Source organism: Drosophila guanche, unplaced genomic scaffold (genome assembly GCF_900245975.1).
Source record: "Drosophila guanche unplaced genomic scaffold, DGUA_6, whole genome shotgun sequence".
In the NCBI taxonomy this organism is placed as follows: Eukaryota; Metazoa; Arthropoda; class Insecta; order Diptera; family Drosophilidae; genus Drosophila; species Drosophila guanche.
In genome coordinates, this window is record NW_022995750.1 from 2,415,268 (window position 1) to 2,434,999 (window position 19,732).

Below are 19,732 nucleotides of genomic sequence, written 5' to 3' on the forward strand. Positions count from 1 at the left end.
TTTTGAAGTTCAAGAATATGAAAAGCAAGAAAGAAGGAGGCAAAGGCAACCAAAAGTTGTAGCTGTGTGTGTGTGTGTGTGTGTGGATGTGGCTCGAAGGTCTTTTTGTAGTTCCCTCTTTTGCCCTCAGCTTTTGGTCCTCACGTAGCTGTTTTGCTCTCTTTCTCACTGCAGAGGCAGGGCATATTAGAGATACGGTTAGGCAGTCCTAGACCACAATCGTCGATGAGCTTGGCTAGCAGTACCTTTATTTAATCCAACCTGAGAATAACGTGTGTTCTCTCTGTTGTGCTCCGTTTGCTTCTCTCTGTTTTGGAGAGCAGCTTCACCGTTGTTGTTGTTAGCTCTTCCTCTCTCTCTCTCTTTCTCGTGCTCTCTCTCCTTCTTCAGCTTCTCTCTTTTGTAGCAGCAGCTCATTTGTTGTGTCTTCTTGTTTGATTTACCAACACACACGCGCGCGTTGCACACACGCCACACAGTCGTGGCCCAGAATACTGCAGCACACACACAGTCGTGGTCCAGAATATGTGTGCTGCCTGCGCGCCTGGAAACCAAACCGCGAACCGGTTTCTTCCATGTTGCGTTAGTTTTGTTGCTGCTGCTGCTGGCTGGCTGGCTGGTTGGCTCTTGTATCTGGTATCTTGTAGTACGCCTTGCTGTCGTGCAGACTCGCCCCTCGGCATTCTACAAATACTATAAACATTGGAGTTGTACTACAACTTCTTATATGGGCATCCCCCACCAGCCCCCACCATCCATCCATAACCACATTTGTGTGTGGCGCGGAGTCTGTAAAGATATTTCTGGCTGGAGTTTGAGTATAACAGTGCTGGATCAGTGTATTTATGTTAAAATATTGTAAATTCCCCCCATGAATCAGAAATGAAACCCCACCAAAGTGAATCAACATTTTTATCCATCTTTCGGAAAGATTTTTCTTCACAGAATACTAGTTCTTGTATGAATTATTCAAGGGACTTGGCACAATGAATTCCCTTATTTGGTTCCTCTTTTACTACAGTAATCCCTCATAATTTGTGATTAAATTATGGTCACATCTCTCTTCTTTCTTTCCCCCAAAAGAAAACTAAATCTCTGACGGACTAATTTCCATGTCATTTAACAATTTCAAAAATCCCAAATTGATTTGCCTCAAAATCAGACAAAGTCGCTCTGAAGCCTGACCTTAATCCGCACCTGTGTTCCACTGCTTTTTCTGGTATCTGCCATCGACCAAATAAAAAAGGTAAAAAAAAAAACATGCGTTTTGCCCCTTTCATGGGATTTGTTGGCTGCTGCTGCTGCTGCTGCCTGCCTGCTGGCCCCGTCGTCAACGTTTTTCGGGATCATTAATTACGTCTGCTAGGGGTCTCTCTTGGTCTTTCTCTCTCTCTCTCTGAGATTCTGTGGCCCCTGAAGAACCGGAATATTCAAGAAGGAAACAAGAAGTTGTCTTTCGAAAACTCTCTCAAATATGAGCTTTAAAACTTCTATTTTTTTGTTTCTCTTTCTTTGTTCTATCTAATGTTGAAATGTTTCATATTAAAATGATAATAATATCAGGAATGAGAGGTGGGACTATGAACTGGTTTGTCTCCTTTTGTGTGAACTCCACCTACCGCTCCATTCTCCTCCCATTCGTCCGATGAGTAAGCTTTGCGCTCGGTCTCATTAGCAATACCAGATATTACTCATTTCCATCGCATCGATAGATGGGACGATAACTAGCTTTCAATTTCTATGGAAATTCTATGGGATAACCTATCCTTTATTATAAAGAAAAAACACGTTCCAATATGCCGGCAAATGTTTGCCATAAATTATGGTATTTTTTTGGAAGATTTTTTTCAAAAACCTGTTACCCAAAATCTATGCTGTAATAAAAACCACAAACAAACCGGAAAAAAATAAATAAATATTTTTGGGTGTACCGCTTTAAATGGTTGCCTGCTGCTACCGTTCCTACCCCAGACTGTCTCTCTCTGTCTCTTGGGGAACCGGTAGAATCGTGGAACCAAGATTAAACCAGATATTGTTTGGGGGTCTCTTACTACAAGTATTTCCTCGACACAGTGAAACAAACATTGATAAGGTTTGCTTTGCTGATCTTTAAACCTGAAAGCCCATAAAGTCAGACAGTCAGATAGTTTCAGATGTTGTAGATTTTGATTAAAATTGAATACTAATCAAATTTCTATAAAGAATATGCAAAAATTGTTGACGAGGTAAACATCGGGGGCAATACTTATCTGGTAGAATATATGTACTATATAAAAGCCACATGAAGAGGTGAAAAAAGCAAAAGGCAAATTAAATAATAAAAAAAGAAACAGCCAATAACAGATGCCCTGCCCGACAAACGCTGATAAGTCAATATGTAATTTAAATTTTTTTTTTTGTATTTTAATAATGATAAGCCAATGTTCACTCTATATAGAATATATATAAATGTTTGTGTGTGTGTTTTTTTTTGTATGGAATGAGAACGTTTTTATTGATTCTCAACACTCACTCTGTCAGTTTGTCATTTGGTCAAACATTTCGCCCCTAGAGACGCGCCTTTAACTGGCAACGAAATCGAAATTATTGTATCAGTCGTATCAGTTTTTATTCAGACAATAATACTTTTTATACTCCGATATATATTGCGGTTAAGACTATAGAGCCGACGGAAAGGGTGCGGCTCTGAGGTTTCCTAAATGTACATTTAAAGAAGGATATTATTTTGCTCTGATTTGATAGATTTATCGACATTTCTACATGGTGTTTAGATGTTGAAGTTTCCTGTTAAAGCATGTATCTATCGATGGCCATAGGCCATAGCCATCAGAGATACATTTGTGTGCCCATTTGGTGTTGTTATTTCTGTTTTCGTTTTGTGATTTATTTCTACGGAAATTGTTTGTTTGTTTGTTTGTTCTCTCTCTGTCTCGATACAAAATATCTAAAAGTAATGCATCATTGATACAGCTACAGATACAAATGTGCACATTTGTATAAAGATACAGATACATGGACAAACTCTTACTCTCTCTCCCTCTCCGACCAAGCAAACAAATTTGCAAACCGACTGACAGACAGTCAAATGATGAATTCATTCTTAATGAAACAAAAACTACACATAGAAACAAAAAATATCTACAGATGTACATATATAAAGGCTATGTATGTATAGCATACAACAAATTTTATCTGCGTTTTTTGCTTTGCCCGAGAAATGAATGAAAAGGCAATCCTGCTATCAAATTGATTACCATTTTTTTTGTTGTGTTGTGTGGTTTGCGTTTTTACTTTTGAATTCTGTAGCTTTGGCTGTAGAAAGATATTTCTTTTGAGATCTGTAGAATGCCATAATGCCAGAGAAATAAATTGCACATCTTATCACACTTTTAATTCCTAGAATACTCTTTTTTCCTTTCATTATTTCTTCCATTTCTGAAGAGTGGATGCTTAATCACTTTTGCTCAAATTAGTTCCTTATAATCATGCCCCAGACTACGGCTATATATCACTCATTCATGCCACAAGTGTGCCTTGAAGTTCCAAGAACTAGATATAGTTGAAAGATTCATCATTCAACAGAGAAAAGTGCCAGGAAGTGAGCTCTTAATCGCCTTAACGTAGAGCTAAAAAATCGCCACATCTATTCCGCTGAATTTCTATTGTTTGTTACACACTAAAATGTGTGTTATTTACTTTTAAATTATAGAGTGGTTTATATTTTAAGCCACGGTTTCTTGGTATTATATTTTCCTACTTTTTTGGCTTAAATATTTACCAGAAATGCGAAGCTTTCAAGACCTCTACCATTACCAACTCAAGGGGTGCTCATGGTTTAATTTTAAATGGTTAATTGTTTCAACGACCAACAGTTTTTTTTCGCACGTTAAAATTGAACATTTTTAAGCAGTTTCCTTGAGTTCTGAGACCGCGTGCGTGCTATCCACCGCATAAATACGTTTCTTCTTCACGTTTTCGAATGGGCATTGCGGGTGGTTTGTGGCGGGGTATGTAAGTATCAGTTAATCTATATAGTTATTACTCACGGCACGTCACAACAAATACAATAAATAAAATATCAACGGCACAACTCGCGAAACAAAGCAAAACGTAACGAAAAACTAAACTCGAAGTTAAGATATGCTAAAAAGGCAAAAAGAAAAGAACAATTATGGCTGAAACGTGGAGGGGGAGGAATAGAAGGTGGAGTACGTGGATGGGCGGGGGGTGTGTGTGTACGCTTCGGTTTACGCTGTTGCTGTCGTACAAGTAGTTCTTGCTCTCCCTCTCTCTCTCTCTCTTATTTTCTCTTTTCATGTTCTTTTCTTTTTTTTGGGAGCTTGAGAATCGGCTGTTATTTTATCTCCATATAGTACTAATATCTGTGGGGTGTTGTAATTTGTATTCAGCATTTAACTTTTATTTTTAATCGTTTTCTTTCTGTTTCCAATGCTGATATGGCATTTAAACCATCGTTTATTGTGTCGCACTCTTTTTACCCCCATATCTCTCCCACTCTTTATGCACTATTCGAAAGAATTATAAAAATATATAAAACTCATATGTGTGTGGTAGGCACAGTGCGTTTCGGGAGAGTAAAGTAAGCGATTTGGTACAGATGTAGCATTTAAAAGGGGTTTTAATTATTTAACGCGTGCGTATGACTGTCGAACATTAACGTAGAAGAATGAAGTTCTCAATATAGTTATAGTTTCTAAAAACTTTAAAGATGCAAAAACATATTACTATTGCCTGGAATTGTACCGATCAATGGAATTTCCTTGCAATTTAACTTAATATTTCTATAACATGTTCTGTGCAACAGGCACAACAGTTTTGTCACTCACTGTACTCACTGTACATATGTATGTATGTACACTCGTATATATTTATGGGGGTTGGGGGTCTTTCTGATTAATCTTAACTCGTCTGGCGGTCGGTTGTTCAGTTGCCGTTGTTCGTTCGTTGGCTGATTGGTTGCTCAGTCAGTCAGTCAGTCAGTCATTCAGTCAGTCGGTTAGTCAATCGTTCGTTTAGTTGTACGCAGAGTCATGTCATTCATTTGCCATTTCAAGTGCTATACACACTCAGGGATTGTGTGTTGTACGGAATCTACCTACCACTATATCTACCCCACATATAACGAGAATATATACGTACGTTTGTTTGTTTGTATATTCGTTCGATGCCGGACTGTTTGTTGTTCCGTAATAAGCTTAAAAGTGTAGCTATAGCTATTGCTTGTGCTGCTATTCATTAATGAGTTGTTTAGCTGTCAAATGTTCGGGTTGTCCATACCCGATTGTGCCCCATGGATATGTCATTATTGAATATTTTTTGCATAATGCAAAAATAGACATAGAGACATAGAAAAACTGGCTTCTATTTCTTACACTTCTTGGATAATCTAACATTATTTTGGTTAGATTTTTATGATTCCATTTTATTGAGAAAATCACTTTAAACATTCCCAAATCATCGAGGGAGTTGTATAAACCATAAAACCCACTTTAACGGCCGGTTTTCCATTTTTAATTTAAATGTAATTTTAATGGAGCAGACCCCTCCCCGCCTTTGGAGTTTCAAGTGTTTTGTTTTATGGTTATTTCTACGTTCCTTAGTTGCCTTAGTTTAGTTTTCATTTCTAAATAGCCAAAAATCACTCTACCCATGCCCGAATTCCCATTAATTTGTTTACGATCTGACGCCTGCTGATTCCCATTAATCTTTCCAAAAATTATAATCGTAAGTGGGGTAGCAGGTGCAATGGCTGGCTGGATTCGATGGGCATTATAAAAATTATCGTTTGCAATCAATCCTTAACCACTCCACAACGAAACTTCATCAATCAATTAGCCCATAAATCAAGCAATAAATTACTTAATATCAAAACAAATTCATGTCATTCTTAGGAAAATAAGTTATGGATAGAAATAGGGAGAATTTGTTTAAAAGTCTATTAAAAGTGTATCCATAAAGAATCTATAAAGATTGTATTCTGTAGTTTTATTTATTCCAAAAATGATTGTTTCCCTCCAATAGTTTGATTAAAATTGTATTATTTTAAACAAAATACAATTCATTTATGTTTTGGCTTTCTTCAAGTAGACTTTCCACCTTATGGTAAATGTTCCATTTGATTCCATTTGTTCCACCCCCCTGGGATGCCACTGCCCCTTCGCCAGAGCTCTACCTCTCACATACGATTGCTTTTGTGTGTTGGGGCGGCTGTGCGGCTGGCTACCTGTTAAATTGTAAGGTAAATAATCCAAGCACACACACATGGGAGAGTGGCAGGCACACTTTTGAGTAAACTACCAAATTACACACCACAGAGGAGACCCCCCTCCCACCCCCTGCTCCCTTTCTTCGGTAGCTTTCCCGCTGCTTCCACTCAAAAAGCAAATAAACCTAAGTGCCTATCCCCTCATCCCTTTTGCTCTGCCTCTTAATTCGATTTTAGTGGTATTTGTGGTTCATACTTGTTTTTGTTGTTGCAGCACGGTAGCCTCCCTCCCCTGTCCCCTACCCACAGAGAAGGGAGTATCTCAGTTTATCTTTTAAGTTTTGTGGTCTGTACCTTGGATACCCATTGGAGCTTAGAGTTTGGGTAGATGCAATGCATGAAATATGAAAGTAACAAGTAATTAAATTACCTGATCAATTAGTGATAGAAAACAGAAAACTTTAGGCCCTTTAAGAATGATTCTTCATGTACAAATATTTTCCTTTTAAGAAATCGAATATTTGATAGTTTCAGATAGTTTCCAACTGAATATTATACAATATAATTATATTATTATATTTAATGATTTTTTGTTTTGTACAAAAGAGGTAACTCCCTGTTCGAACCCTCCTTTCTCTGTGGCGTCCTTCAACACAGCAACACTCTTCTGTTACCTGTTTATGTAATGCTCATGAAATTCACTTGAGTAAAAGCCTCAGTAAATACCAAAACAAAAAGAAGGGAACACAAAAAAGAGAGTTGGTGAGAGGGTGAAAGAAGAAATATAAATGAAGAACAAGTGTGGCATTTGTTAGATACTTTTTCTTTACACATTTCTAGAGCTGTCTTGCGTTTGAAAAATAATATTTCTTGCTCTCGTGTGTTGTTTATTTGTTTTTTCTTTCCTCTTTTTATTTCTTATTATTCAAGCTTTAATGGCCAACGAAAGATACAGATACAGGAGCGGACACACATGTGTGTCCACAGATGCATCTCTCCATGGGTGCATTTGTGTGTGTGTGTGTGTAGCCTTTTGTATCTTGAAGTTTGTTGTGTATCTATTATGGTAAACAAATGCGCGTAAAAAAGTACCAGCGAAAAATTGGCTTAAAAAACGAGTGTGAAAAGAGAGAATAAAGGAAAAACCAAAGAGAGGAGAAAACAAGAGAAAGGAGAGAACGAGAATGAAAGGAAAACAAGAGGCAGAGACACACATCGTTAGCCGCGCGCTGTCCGTCGAGAGATCCAATCCACAAGCCAAAACAAAACAAAACCCAATCCGAAACCAAAACGAAACGAAGCGATGGGGCTTGGCTGGCCAGTATCTAGATACATGCCACATGCTGGCTGCTAGCTGCTGGCTGCTGGCTGATGTGTGTGGCAGGAGGAGGCCTCTGCAGAACCACCAGCCTCTGTGCCTCGTCGCTTGCGTAAAAATTCTTTTCGCCTCGCGCGTAAAAACGTAAAAAAAAAACAGGAAAATGCGAATGAGTTGGGAAACATATATATAGTACGATATACACATGTATTTTACTGGGTAATTGTAGGGTATATAGGGGTATAGGTGGAGGCAACATGGTGTTTCCCTTATTGGCAGACACACTCACAAACAAATCATCTCAAAGGAGATGGGAAAGACGATTCCGATTCCGATTCCAATTCCTGTCCGCATTTAATATTCATTTATGTGCAATTTTTATATGTATTCTCTCCACAGAGAATTTATTGCTGCTTTTGCCTTTGCCTGCTACCAAATTGATTTGTTTTGTGCCTGCACCAACTTCTGAAACTCTGAGACTGAAACTGTATACGGAACGGATTGCAGAGGCATTTTTTCTGTTTTCTGTTTTTCAACGAGTTCTTTGATCGTTTTTTTTTTTGTTTTTATTGGGTAGACAGTTCTAGAGAGCTCTGGGAGACAAGATATGTTTAAGAAAAAATATTGACAAAATCGTATGTGATGTTTTGGGCAGATATAAAATACATTTTTTTTGCAGTTGAAGGGTTTCTACATATATGTCAGCCATAACCTACATTCCCCAATGGATTTCAACAGCTTTTTATAATGTTTTCTATTGACTTTTTGCATATTTTGCAATTGCATTCGCGTCAATATTATTAATATTTGCTCAAGATAAAAAACTTGTATGGAATAGCTCGATTTTTTATCAATAAAATAAAATAAATAAATGTGCATTCCAGAGTTTATTTATAAAAAAAAAGTTCTTTGTTCTTATTGTTCTTTGATTGTTGCAAAATGAATTCACAATAAATATGAACCGAACATTTGTGATTAATAATATCGAACCCTTTGGAGGCCCAAGACCTCTCACTTAGGCTTATCTAAACCCAAGGCTCCCCAGAGACGCGAGGTAGAGAGGTGGCAGGAGACTTCTCTCTGAAATACAAATTCGCCTTACTTCCATTATTGACGACATTTTGCCTGATAAAAACCCGGCAACAGAAGAAAAATAATAAATATATACATAAATAAATACAATAAATGTACAATAAAATATTTATGTGAATTTTTCTACTAGTAGTGGTAGTAGCAGTCGGAGGGGGGTACGTGTCCACAATCTATAGGCAAAAGCAGAGGAAAACGCCAACGTACAACACGTTTTTGTTCATTTTTAATTAATGAAACTCATTTCGAGAGAAGACCACACGAAAAGCCCAGACAAAAATAAAGCAAAAATCAAAGAAAAACAAATGAACGAAGAAGCAAAAAAAAAAAAAACAAATCAGCAGCAACAAAGTGTCGATTCTTTAGCAAATATGCAATAAATATTATGACCATTTTGGATACTCTTTGCTCAGAGATTGACTAAAGCAATATAATTCGTGGAAATATTGTGTAGAATCAAGAGATTAAATAAATAATTCTGTGCCCATTTGCCTTGACTTTGAGACGAAGAGTGTGTAAATAAATAAATAAATAAATAGATTAGATAATCTCTAAACTATATTGTTGTATCACATCGTATGTTCCTAGGTTTAAAGTACGTTAATCATCAGTCAAATTGCCTAATATTTCCCTGCACCCTACCCCATTCAATGGAATGTTCTTTCATTCCACTGTCTGTCTCTCTGTCTGCCACAACTGTTGGTCTGTGCGTATTATATCTGTCATTTGTTGCTTATAGCAGCCATATATCTCATACATACACACAGAAATATGTGTGGCTATATGTATGTGTGTATTTGCCGATTGAAACTTATTTTACCAATAACAAAATCGCACTTTATCTTTCTATCACTCCCTCTCCCTCTCTTTCTTTCGTTTCTAAATATGATTATACAGAAGGAGAGAGCACAAATCAATTGTATTTTTGTACATAATCAGGTAATTTATATAAAGAAGAAGAAAAGAAAACAGCGCTTGCCCCTCGATAAGGTTTTGTGGTAAAAAGAAAAACAAACTTAACCAAAAATATATGTACATGTACATATATTTGACGGGTTGTACGTACGATTATATATACAGACGTGTACGTCTGATATTTTTTCATTCATGCGCTAATCGTTCGACACACGCACACATGTGTAGCTGTTTATCTGTGCCTTGGTGTTTGTATCTATACATACGGAACGTAGTACGGGTTTTAATATGCCCGATAAAGAAACACACACACACACACACACACTCTCGATTTTCGTACGCTGCTCCTCCACACGCGTCAATGCGCGTACCGCTGCCCTTTCCTCCCTCTTCCACACATGCACCTGCCACACACAGCCTAATGCTCTTGGCAAAAACATATAGCAGTCGGCCTGCCCCCCACTACGTCAGCCCCCTCGTTTATATTTGTTCAACATTTTAAACACATTTTTAATGCTGCGTAAATAAAGCAAACACAATCCGAACAATCCACGTGCATGCCGAAATATTTCTATATTTATGCGCGGGCAAAACGGCAAAAGGGGGGAGAGAGAAAACGAACAGCAGCCAGCACCAGCCCCAGACCCAGACCCAGACCCAACATTTTCATTATAAATCTTTAAATGCAAATAATTTGTTTTGGCAAACGCCGGAAAACTGCTGTGGGTACTTCTTCTTTTGAGCCGAACATTTATTTGGGGATTTCTTTGAGGTGGGAAACAAATATTGACAGAAAATTAGCAATAGAATTATTATTAATATAAATGGGAATGCATTGAGCACTTCCTCAGAGGATGAATGAATAATGGTGTTTTATCGAGAAATTGTGGAATAATTATACTGTAGCTTTATGATGAATTTTTAAACAATTTGCGCGAACATTTTCTATGAGTTTATCAACAAAATAGCTATGAGGTCTAATTAATTTAATTTTTGAAATTAAAAGCCATTTATGATAACTAAACATAAATCAGAAATTTATTGCACATTTAGAACATTTAATTATTGATTTATTAAGACGTTGCCGTGGTTTGGCTGCGCACCATCCATTTGGGTGCCCAAATGACCGAGGGGTGCTGCTGCATGACGTCCGAAATGATTTAGAAACTATTCGCAATTCGTTGCACTGCACCAAATTGCAGTTGAATTCGGCTAGAATAAAATTTAATTTAATGAATTGATTTAGTGATTGAAATTTATAAGTATTGGCATTAAAATGTACCCCTAAACTTTACCCACAAACGTGCCCCTAAATCTACCACACTTTGTATATTTATTTTATAAATATTTCAATAGTTTATTTACCTTTAATTTGCATTGAAATTTGCCAAAAATCCATGCTCCACCGAAGCAAAAACCAAATGAGAGATGCAAAAAAATAAAGCCAACAATTTTCGCACACATCATAAACGCTAGATACGAGTAGTTTTATGGCTGGATTTGGGGTATGGGTTGAGGGGTCTTCGTTCTCTCGAAAGTTATTAATTTGCTGGCGCCACTCAATCAGGGGCACGGCAAAAACGGTAGAAGGGGGAGAAGGCTACCCAGAGGCGTCGCAGTGTCGCCATCAGTCAAAGTTCTTGTTTGATTTCCATGTTTATCTTTATCAGTGTTTTTTTTTTGTTTCTGTCGTTGGCTGTGAATAAATTATACAACAAAAATATATCAACAACCATACACATAGCATACCCCTAAGATAACTGCCAAAGCCGCCTTTTTGGCCAAACAAAAAATACAATTAAGTTGTGTTAAGTTTCACACATGGCACGAAAGGCAGCAGCGGCAGCGACAGATATCTGTGGGGGGCCCCCTGCTAGATATGCAAAAAAGTTTACCAAATAAAACCCACGCCACGCCACGCCACACACTCCTCTCGCCCTGCAATTAAAAGACTCAAAAAGAGGCCAAAAATAATGTTATTTCTTGGAACTACAACACAAATCGATTGTGCAGCATGGAAAGAGCGACCTTAAAAGGTATTTTTATTAGCAAACAAAAAAGTCTTTGCAACAGGCTGACATGCAGAGCCATCAAATATTTGTTTGGCATTACGATTCTTGTTCTGGCAATTGGAACCACAGCTGTCGTTTATTTATGATATACAAACAAATTATTCTATAATTAATAATGTTTTCAATTTTCTTTGTATTTTCAGGTATGTTTCAGCCATTAATGAACACCTACAGCACTTCGAATGGGGAACCCATTGAAGTAGAATAATCTCAACAAAAAACTCATTTTGTAAGTTGTTCTGATTGAAGGGTTAATCATTTCATTAAAGTAATCTCTGCCTTCATGCCTTGCAATCAGGGATTTGTCTAGAATCGACAACCAAGATCATCGCTATAAAGATAATATATTTTAATAATAAACTGATTACTCCCCCCGAGTGAACTTTGGCCAATTGTTACATGGTGGCTGCTTCAAGGGGCACGTTTCTTATGTGCCTAACCTTGATTTTTTCACGAGTTCCAGTGGAGCAGTTGTCATCATATTTCACATGCATCAACAAAATTTAATTCTTTATGCGAATAGTACTACAAATACGAGTGTAAATATATGCCCGAGTATGTGCGAGTATTTCTGTATTTATCAGTTACAAAAGCGACAGACTGCCGACGTGCTTTGGGGCTTGTGTCGTGATTGCACTTTTAATTTACTCGTACTACGAGCTCGTAGTATTTGCCATAGCGTACTTGTACACACACACAAATAATATATATACAGATACAACTCGTTTGCACCGGCCGGCCCACGCATTGCTTGAGAAGTCAAGCCCAAGCCTCGTCCAACTCGCAGCAGCCTACACTCGCCACAGAGGCAAACAATTCTGTTTTTTTTTTTGTTGTTCTCTCAACTTTTGACACGATTCATTATATTCCCTCTATCGCATTTTGAGTGGGCTTTGGGGTTGGCTTTTTAGAGACTCAATGAAATTAATTAATATATGTGGCTCCCTCCCCCCCGTGACTTGAAAGCGTGGGTTTGGCGGCGCCTTCCGACCTCCTCCAGCGATTATCTTTTAGGCCACAGAAGCTGCTGCTGCTGCTGCTCCTCCACCACTGATTCGTGTGGTCGCGTGGGTGCCTCTGCAGGCCTTTAGTTTATGATTTTTCACTTATCGTCTTGTGAAAAGGGCCTTTAAAGCTTTGACTATAAAAAGTAGCACTCATTTTGTGTTGTCAAAATATTCCATTCTGGAGTTCCAGCTAAAGTCGGATTCCCCTTTAAAAGCGTGAAAGATAAGAGAGAGGTTGTAAGAGGCTCATAAATATGTGTATCTATAGTAAATATTTTGGCATAAATATTTGGATGGGTTATTTATGCCAAAGAATATCTTAAGTGTGTTGAATATTGAGTCAGATAAATTGGTTCTTAGATATAATACTTGGTTGAAATTCTACCATCTATTGGGAATTAATTCTAGCTCCCATCGAAATGTAATAGTTTTTAATGATTTTCAGATGATAAGGTCCATTATGTACCAAAGATTGTGGATCTATAAAGATTGGCCTTCCATAATTTTCACAACAAATTTCGACTTAATTCCCTACAAAAATTTCCATTGGAACAACCCAAACCCACACGCGATCCATTGATGAGATTTCCCTTGGCCGTGCCCTTTGATTGGAGCCAGAAATGAATTACCAAATTAATTATATTATCTTGATGCCAACCCACACACCGAACCAATCATCCGAATCGATTTCCAATCTCTTGGATTTCCACTAATTGTGAAATTCCACCAAAAAGAGAAACAAAGAAAGGGGAGATCTTGGGGCTTAAGTAAGATCCAAAAAGCCAGAGGCGCAGCTTGAAGGGGGACAACAAAAAGGCCGTGTTCCACTCAGTAAATGATAAGCCCCGCCTGGGGGAGGGTCGTAACTTTAGCTATGCATCGTCTGTCGACTACTGTGGAGTGGACCTGAGAGGGGACTCTGAATCTGCCTCTGACTAACCAACGAATGAATGAGTCAGGCACCTGCTTGAACAAAAGTGACATGGGGAAGTGAAAACGGCAGAGAAAAAGCCAGTGTAGTGGGACAGAAAAGCCAAATAAAAAAAATAAAAAAAACCTCAACCATAATGTCAGGAGCACACATAACATTTAGGAGAAACGAATGTCAAGAGAACCCAACGCCACAAACGAGAAATCGTATGAACAAATAATTCCCTCTTCTAGCTGTCATCTGTAGCTGTTACTTGAACTGTATCTGTTTTTGTGGTGGGGTTAACCTACGACCTCTATCTTTGTGTGTGTCTTTGACATTATCCCTTCTTGTTCGCACTTTTTCCTCCTGCTTGAGCAAAGGAGAAGCAAAGGAGAAATACTTCTCCCTCTGGCTTTGGGCTCTCCACATATTTGTTTAGGTCGTCGTTTGGTCAATCAACAGAGGGAGAAGGAAATAAACTGGGTGGGACTACAAGGGGCAGGGTCATAAAAAATGAACTTGTTTAAATAAATAATTTTCAAGGTACTGGGTATATAGTTTTAGGCATTTCCCTGAGGCGGCTGCTGTGGCTTTTGGGATACGACGACTACCACCAAAAGGCCACAAGGCCAGTAAGCCAATTACACAAGGAGGCGTTTAGCCGGCTTTGGTTTGAGAGTGGTGAAGTGTGGAATTTGTATACAGAAATTGCATTGAAATGGTAAAGAATTTCAGTGGAAATTATGTTAATATTTGAGAGATTTCGGGGAGTTTATTAGGGAATTATTTGATGATGGAATGACAATTAAAAATTCTATTAGAATCGGTGAATCATTTAGCTAAATTCCGCACCAAAAGCATTCACTTGTGGTAGCAGACCAAAATCGATTTCATTTATCTACAACCCAAATATTTATCAATGTTCAATCATATCGCGTGTTTCCCTTAACTGTTGCTCCGTACTCCATTTACTTTTATTTTTTGTACCTTATTTATGATGTTCTATGGCTCTCTCTTTTTTTGTGATCTGAAATTTGAGATAAGCCCAGGGAACAATTAGTGGCTGTATAAACAGACAGCAGAAAGCTATAGGAAATTTATACACTCAGAGAAAAAGTGGCACAGTAAAAGGAAAACAACAGAAATATCAATAAAACACATTGAATATAATTAAATTGTATTTAAATATTTAAAATATAAAAAAATTAACATAAAACTTAAAAAAAAATACCCTTTAAATAGTACAGTTATCTATATTTAATATAATAAAACATAAATGTAAAATATATGAAAATTTAATTTTGCATGACTTTTAATGTGTCAAAACATTTTCCTCTTGCAATTTCCACTTTCGTACAAAATTCATTGGTATGCAATATAAGAATTCTCTGATTTTTTCTCTGAGTGTAGGAAGGGAGTACTGTAGAGAGAGAGAGAGAGAGAGAGAGAAGCCTCCATCGTTCGTCGTGTTTTTGTGGTCAAGTAAATAGAGTGACAAGCCCCGCGACAAAATGCCTTCAATTTTTCTATTTTTTTTTTGGATTTTATTTATTTATGCTATATCTGTACATATTTCCTCGTGTCGTGTCTAGCAGTTTTGGGTCTAACGCTAACCCCAAAGATAGGGAGTAGGGAAATGGAAATGTGGAACGTGAAAAAGGGCAGACACCACACACACGACACACACAACAAGATACGACAGAGCTGACATACACACGCATTTTGCTAAGTGGTGTCAAATATTTACATGATATTATATTTCGATTTTCTATTTACCTTTTACACGGCACGAGAGGCAACACTTTTTTTATATCTCTTTCTTTTTCTCATATCTCGCGTTCTCGTTCTTCTTTTACTTTTTCTATTTTTTGTTAATATTTCTTAAGATTGCAGTTGAAATAAAAGTTAAGGAGCTTTGAAGACCAACCAGAAGTGGTATAGAAATGGAATTGGTTGGTGGGAATTGTTGAATATTCATTATTAAAAAATAAATATAATTCCGTTTCAAAGATTTCTACTTCCTTAAAAGATTTCCTCATAGATTTCTGCTACTTTAGAAGATTTCCTCAAGTGATTTTCCTGAAAATTCCCTGTCTCTTTGGTGGACTTTCTACCCTTGTTAAAGTGATGCCTTCTCCCCCATGCTTAAGCTCCCACTTTGGCACGAGATGCCACACTCAGCTGCTGCCAGTGATAAGAGTGGTGGGGGGGAGTAACTCTGAAGAGTGGTTCATTATTTGTATACTAAAGCATTTGCCAACTTTGGTTATTTATAGCTAATTGAGGTGGAATCTCTACCTCTGTCGAGTCCTCTTCAAGGCAATTATATTGATGCTAAGTGGGTTAGGACAGCACTCGCCAGGATGCCACACCCACACCCACCACACCATACACCATTCTCTCTCTTGCTCTCTATAGAAGCTGCTGACCAGCACACCGCCTCCTTCTATTGAAGGTATTATATCCCACCCGGCAGGCAGGCCAAAAGGTGAGGCACAAAGAGAATTCGAATTGGAATTGCAAAGGGAGGACGAGGAGAAGGGAAAAGGCCACTTAGGCCAACAGCTGACGCACAGGCTGAGTGTGGACCATGGACATCCTTGAGATGATGCTGGTGACTGGTGCCAGCCTGCCAGCCTGCCAGCCCCATGCTCATCGCCATGCAAGCGCACGTTTCGAAAACCCCGGGAAAAACCTCCTCAAACCAATAGGCAAATGAATTTTTCTTTTCTTTCTTTTGCTTTTACATTTTTTTGAGTAAATCAATTTTGCGGCATACGCTGTTATGATGAGGAAACTGCCACAAAAGAGCGCTGTGTGTCTGTGTTGTGTGCCACAGTTCATTCCACTGCCCCCAAATCCACTTTAGCCCATCTCTAATGATGCCTGCGGGTGGGGGGATCCGTCCTGCCTTTGACACTTTTGACCATAATAGTTTTTACTGTGAAAAGAAAGGCTTTCCTATCCCCCTAATCACTCTTGCAGGCCGCTCTTCTAGTACTGCACCTCAGTCCCCTTTGGCTAGAATTTTCCTGCTGCTTTCGCCTGCTGACGGTTTACTTAAGGAAAGAAAAACAAATTTCTAAAGATTTTCCCCTATTTTCTTGGCTTTTTTTGTCCCTGCTTTCATGTGGGTTTTTTTATATGTATGGGGGGGAACCTTAAAAGAAAAAGGGTTAATAACAACGAGGGGTAGACCGCGGCAGCAGCCCCTACCCCCTACACGACGACTGTCATTCGCAAGCTGAAGAACACGAAGAGACTGCACAGGTACAGGCACAGGTCCTACTTTTGAGCAGTTCTACAAGAAAACTGGGGATTGCTACAGAAATTTCATAGCAATTAAATGATTTTTATTTTATAATATTTACACATGCAGAAAAGGCTCTAAAAAATCTCTAAATGTTCCCTTATTTCTGTTAGCTGAATGAATGCTCCAATTGCTTGAAACTTCATCAAATATGGCAAAACCTCTCCTCTACATTACACATCCAAAGAGTATACCAAACTTCTACTTTGTCATTCAATATTTGTGCTGCTCCCCTATTTTTTTTGTTTCGCATTTCAACGCTACCCCAACATGAATTCTGCTGTGTACATAAAAGCCGTCGATGGCTCCTCTCGTTACCTTCTTTCTCCTGCCAATATGCCATAGAAACGATATACATATGTTGCTGCCATGTTGCATATAGAATGTAAATATGTATCTTCTACCTTGCTGCCATTCCTATGCTTTATTTGCCTGCAAAAAAAAAGTTTCCTTTGATGGGGTTAGGTTTTTATTTTGGTTTACTGCGCCTTACATTTTGAAGCCTGGCCTGTGTGTTCTATTTTGGTGCATTAAACATTTAAGGGGCGATAAAAAAAAAACACTGCGAAATAAAAATCAATTTTATCTAAACCAAAAGGCAATAAGAAGTCGGACATTCTCTGCCTCTGCCTCTGACTCTGCCCCTGCCTTTGGCATTCACTAACTTGGTTTTCCAACCGAGTTTTTCCCAACAAAGTTTTATCACTTTGCTAAGCTGCAGCACCCCTCCCACCATCCTGTGCTTTGGGCAGGGGGGGCACCTCCCATTAAGCCTTATCCGAGTCGAAACTTTTTCTACGAGCCTCATTAGCGTTTTGTTAGTTGGCCAAAAAGTTGATAGTAAAAAGTTGGACATTGGCTGCCACCGACGCGCAGTTGTGGAATTTTTTATATTGATTTTTCCTTTTACCTTTTTTGTGTTGGAGAGTAAATTAATAGCCATCAGATATATGCTCCATATACATATCTCTAAGAACAGACAATCCAATTATGGTGTTTATTTTGCATGTAATTTGAGAGCTTTGGATGGAAATTTTAAAATTCCTTTTAGTATGTTTTCACATCTCTGATAGACGTGGAGAAAGTATGGTTCTTATCGTTGATTAAATACAACTTTTGCTTATTTTTTTGCTTAAACAAAAGGCCTTTCCAAGTTATTATCTCTCTTGGAGTGCTACTTGTGCTAGAAATTGTTTGAAAATGAATCATAGACATAGAAATATACTTTTGCTTTAGTTCAATTCAATGGAATGTTCTAGCTAAAGAATTTTTTCATGTGAAAATAACTACTTAACTTTAAAAATCCAGCTAACGAGAGGAAAATTAATAATTTATGAGATTTATAATGGGAAGTACTAAGCTTTAGAAAATAACTGTTAACCGTTTTTAGAAGGAGATAAACCTTATTGTAAGAACCCAACAAAAACCCAGGTGTTCATAACCTTAACTTGTTTTGTTTATCCTGTCCTTAATAACGATCTGATTGTCATGTGTTTAGGTAATCAAAAACCTCGCTAAAAAATATTCGTATAAACAGCATTCTACATTAATTCATTGGCACATCTTACGCATTTTTCGCAACAATGAAAACAAAATACGCGCAGTGGCAAAAGAAAACGCAAATTTGCATTTAGCGCTCAATCGAATGCATTTTTACTGTGTTAGAACTCGACGCACAAACACATAAAACTAAAACTTCAAAGAGTCACGCATTTTTTTCTGCAGTTATTTATCTTGCTTTCATAAATATTTCATGATGAAAATTGCAAAAGAAGTGCGCAACTCTAAAAATAAAAGCACTCCACAGCAGGGCTGCCAGCACAATTGATGGATGGATGGATGGGTGGACAACACAATCCACACATTCAGAGGCGTGAGAGTGTAAATAGCATACGATAGACATTGATTTCCAGAATTAACTCAATTATTAATACATAGTACTAGCCCGTACTTTTGTCAGAAGTTTCATTCGCTCCATGGGAAAGTTCTCAAGTGTTGTTATTGTCGCAATTTGAATTTTCAATTCAATTTTTAATCAAGTCATTAAGTTTGGAGAATTGCTTTTGACTTTTTGTTTGTGAAATTAGCAGGCACTGTGATCGATAGGAACTCACCACGTTGCTTTTTAGACACATTTTATAAGGGATAAAGTGTCGGAAATTATTTTGAAGGAGAATTATGTTTGGGGAGCTGATTCTCAAATGAATTCATTCGTTGACACTTTGCGATCGCGTGTTTGGGAGTGTAAAAACTTGTTTCTTATTGATATTTTTCTTTTGCTTTTTTTTATTTATTGATAGGTAATTGTATAGGTAGTACCTGTTGGAATTGTTTGAAGTATTTGGTTCTTATTGATTTTGCGGTTTTCATCGATGTTCTGAAATGTTCGCACTTGAAATTCTGTCATGGATCTCAGACAAAGTCGCATTTGGCATCTTATTGTTAATTATTTCGATTTATTTTTTGCTGATATTTCTAAATCATTTCCATTGGCCCCTAAATCATCGAATGACACTAAGCCTCTCTTGGGCCAAAAAACATAAACAGTGCACAACATTGTTGCCCAGAGAGACAGAGACAACGGCGACGACGACGATGTTTCTGCTTACGCAGTCCACTAAGAAATATGAAATTGTGTGTGTTGGACCACCCACAGATAGAGACAGGAAAAAAACAGCTAGCAGTACAGGAGGCTGAGTCAGAGGCACAGGAAGAGGAGATTCTGACTTAGGCGCAGTTCCAATTTCTTTGTGGGCAACCGCGAGCTATTGACACGAACGAGAGAGAGAGATGCCGACGCCCATAGCTTTTTGATATCCTTTATGAAAAATGTGAATATTAAGTAGATACGATTCTATGAACAGGATGGTGCACAAATATTT

At 37.9% G+C, this 19,732-nt stretch overlaps 1 protein-coding gene across 5 annotated transcripts in view; it reads left to right on the top strand.

Moving 5' to 3' along the window:
- The window catches only part of LOC117586689 (putative transcription factor capicua), a 45,946-nt gene that overhangs the window by 4,164 nt on the left and 22,050 nt on the right, over positions 1–19,732 (top strand). The window contains exon 1 of one of the 5 annotated variants that reach the window (XM_034276946.1): positions 9,861–9,875. The exons of the other annotated variants lie outside the window; for them this stretch is intronic. The gene's annotated coding sequence lies outside the window, so the exon portion shown is untranslated. Of the gene's footprint in view, positions 1–9,860; positions 9,876–19,732 lie in introns of those variants that run through there. 5 annotated transcript variants of the gene reach the window in all.